Source organism: Arachis ipaensis, chromosome B1 (genome assembly GCF_059453495.1).
Source record: "Arachis ipaensis isolate K30076 ecotype BB chromosome B1, ASM5945349v1, whole genome shotgun sequence".
Lineage (NCBI taxonomy): Eukaryota > Viridiplantae > Streptophyta > Magnoliopsida > Fabales > Fabaceae > Arachis > Arachis ipaensis.
The window spans coordinates 82,231,847-82,235,409 of record NC_142436.1 but is presented as its reverse complement, the minus strand read 5'-3'; the positions used below and the strand labels follow the sequence as shown (position 1 = coordinate 82,235,409).

At 39.4% G+C, this 3,563-nt stretch overlaps 1 non-coding gene across 1 annotated transcript; it reads right to left on the bottom strand.

The window, feature by feature from the left end:
* Positions 1-523: 523 nt before the first annotated feature.
* LOC148577233 (small nucleolar RNA R71) lies at positions 524-631 on the bottom strand. Its single transcript, XR_015903690.1, has one exon. It is a non-coding gene; the product is annotated as a small nucleolar RNA R71 (small nucleolar RNA).
* Positions 632-3,563: the final 2,932 nt, after the last annotated feature.

Genomic DNA, 3,563 nt, shown 5'->3' with positions numbered 1-3,563 from the left:
TAAAGGCATACTTGTTCAAGCTGATCCTGAACCTGAAAGGACCTTGAAGAGAAAGATAAGAGAAGCTAAAGCACAATTCTCTCTAGAGGGCCTAACAGAGCTTTTCAAGGAAGAAGAAGCCATGGCAGCTGAAAACAACAATGCCAACAATGCAAGGAAGGTGCTTGGTGACTATACTGCACCTACTCCCGACTTCTATGGGAGAAGCATCTCAATCCCTACCATTGGAGCAAAAAACTTTGAGCTTAAGCCTCAATTAATTTCTCTAATGCAACAGAATTACAAGTTTCATGGACTTTCATTGGAAGATCCTCATCAGTTCTTAGCTGAATTCTTGCAAATCTGTGACACTGTCAAGACCAATGGGGTTGACCCTGAAGTCTACAGACTTATACTTTTTCCTTTTGCTGTCAGAGACAGAGCTAGGACATGGTTGGATTCACAACCTAAAGAAAGCCTGAACTCTTGGGAAAAGCTAGTCAATGCCTTCTTGGAAAAGTTCTTTCCACCTCAAAAATTGAGCAAGCTTAGAGTCGAAGTCCAAACCTTCAGACAGAAGGAAGGAGAATCCCTCTATGAAGCTTGGGAAAGATACAAGCAATTGATCAGAAGGTGCCCTTCTGACATGCTTTTAGAATGGAGCATCATAGGTATTTTCTATGATGGTCTATCTGAACTATCCAAGATGTCGTTGGATAGCTTTGCTAGAGGATCTCTTCATATGAAGAAGACGCCTGCAGAAGCTCAGGAACTCATTGAAATGGTTGCAAATGACCAATTCATGTACACTTCTGAAAGGAATCCTGTGAATAATGGGATAGCTCAGAAAAAAGGAGTTCTTGAGATTGATACTCTGAATGCCATATTGGCTCAGAATAAAATATTGACCCAACAAGTCAATATGATTTCTCAGAGTCTGTTTGGAATGCAAGCAGCAACAGGCAGTACTAAGGAAGCTTCCTCTGATGAAGAAGCTTATGATCCTGAGAACCCAGCAATGGAAGAAGTGAATTACATGGGAGAACCCTATGGAAACACCTATAATCCTTCGTGGAGAAATCATCCAAATCTCTCATGGAAAGATCAACAGAGACCCCAACAAGGTTTCAACAACAATAATGGTGGAAGAAACAGGTTTAGCAATAGCAAGCCTTTTCCATCATCTTCTCAGCAACAGACAGAGAATTCTAAGCAAAGCCACTCTGACTTACCAACCATTGTCTCTGATCTAATCAAAACCACTCAAAGTTTCATGACTGAAACAAGGTCCTCCATTAGAAATTTAGAGGCACAAGTGGGTCAGCTAAGTAAGAAAATTACTGAACTCCCTCCTAGCACTCTCCCAAGCAATACAGAAGAGAATCCAATGAGAGAGTGCAAGGCCATAAACACGTCTCACATGGCCGAACCTGGAGAGGAGGAAGAGGCAGTGATCTCCACTGAGGAAGACCTCAATGGACGTCCACTGACCTCCATGGAGTTCCCTAAAGAGGAACCATGGGAATCTTAGGCTCACACTGAGACCATAGAGATCCCATTGAATTTACTTTTGCCATTTGACGTTAGAATTTTTGCCAGTAAAGAATTTCATAAAAACAGTCGCGTTGTAGATATAGTCTCAAAACCGACAGAAATCCCTTCGTACAAACATTTTTGGTTGTCACAAGTAACAAACCCCTAAATAAATTGATAACCGAAGTATTCAAACCTCGGGTCGTCTTCTCAAGGAATTGCAGGGAGGTGTTCTTATTATTGGTTATGAGTCTTGTAAATTGGGGGTTTTGAAAGCAAGGAAGCAGTATGTTGAATGATAAGAAAAATAAATAATAATAATAAAATAAACTCTTGGCAAGGTATTAGAAATTGGAAGTCCAGACATAGTTATCCTTATCAATAATAATGAAAGTTGAATCTTAATTCCACTTAGTCAACCTTTACTAAAGTAAAGGAAAGTCAAGGGATTAATTAGTTTGATCTTCGAATCCTATTTATTTCCTAAGAAAAGATTAGGATTATTGAAGTTCAACTCAATTGGGAAGATAACAATTATCAATTATGCTGTTGAATTGGATAACTCCTGAGTTACTAATTTCTTAACCAAAACCAAGAATGTAAAAAGCTAAATATAAATCACAAATCTGAAAATACCTCAATTGCATTAATAAAGAAAATCATAACATGAAAGCCATAAGCCAATTATTCAAAAGATAAATATCAATTAAAGTACTAAGGTGAATAAAAATGGAAACGAAATTAAACAGAAAAGAACATTAAACCTGGGATCGAGAGTCACTCCTAAAACTAAGAGAAGTCCTAAATCCTAATCCTAAGAGAGAGAGAGGAGAGAACATCTCTCTCTAAAACTACATCTAAAACATGAAAAGTGAATTATCAGGGCCTCCTTATGGTTGGATGCATTCCCCCACTTTATAGCCTCTAATTTGTGTTTTCTGGGCCGCAAACTGGGTCAGAAATAGCCCAGAATTCGCTGGTCTCGAATTCAACCACGCTGGATTTCCGTCACTGCGACGCGACCGCATGGATCACGTAGTCGCGTCGCCTAGCGTCAGGAAAACTATGGCATATTATATATCAAATCGAAGCCCCGGACGTTAGCTTTCCAATGCAACTAGAACCGCGTCATTTGGACCTCTGTACCTAAAGTTATAGCCGTTTGAGTGCGAAGAGGTCAGGCTGGACAGCTTAGCAATTTCTCCAACTTCTTGTATTCCTTCCACTTTTGCATGCTTCCTTTCTTTTCTTTGAGCCATTCCTGCCCTATAATATCTAAAATCACTTAACACACATATCAAGGCATCTAATGCTAATAAGAGAGGATTAATAATAAGCAAATATAAGATCAAAGAAGCATGTTTTCAATCATAGCACAAAATCAGGAAGGAAATATAAAACCATGCAAATATTATGAATAAGTGGGTAAAGAGTTGATAAAATCCACTCAATTGAGCACAAGATAAACCATAAAATAGTGGTTTATCACCATTCATGAGCTCTGATGAGTATTCATCCTCTAAAGAGGATGAAGATGTTACTGAAGAGCAAGTTGCTAAGTACCTTGGAGCAATCATGAAGCTAAATGCAAAGTTGTTTGGTAATGAGACTTGGGAGGATGAACCTCCATTGCTCATCAAAGAACTGGATGACTTGACTAGGCAGAGATTATCTCTGAAGAGACAAGATCCTGGAAAGTTCTCAATACCTTGTACCATAGGCACCATGACCTTTGAGAAGGCTTTGTGTGACCTAGGGTCAAGCATAAACCTCATGCCTCTCTCTGTAATGGAGAAGCTAGGGATCATTGAGGTACAAGCTGCAAGAATCTCACTGGAGATGGCAGACAATTCAAAGAAACAGGCTTATGGACTTGTAGAGGATGTTGGTGCACGAAATTGTGATCTCTGGTAATGGCTCCAAATACTTGGTGCTCTAATTTCAATTCATAATTTGTCACAACTTCGATACAACTAACCAGCAAGTGCACTGGGTTGTCCAAGTAATAAACCTTACGTGAGTAAGGGTCGATCCCACGGAGATTGTTAGTA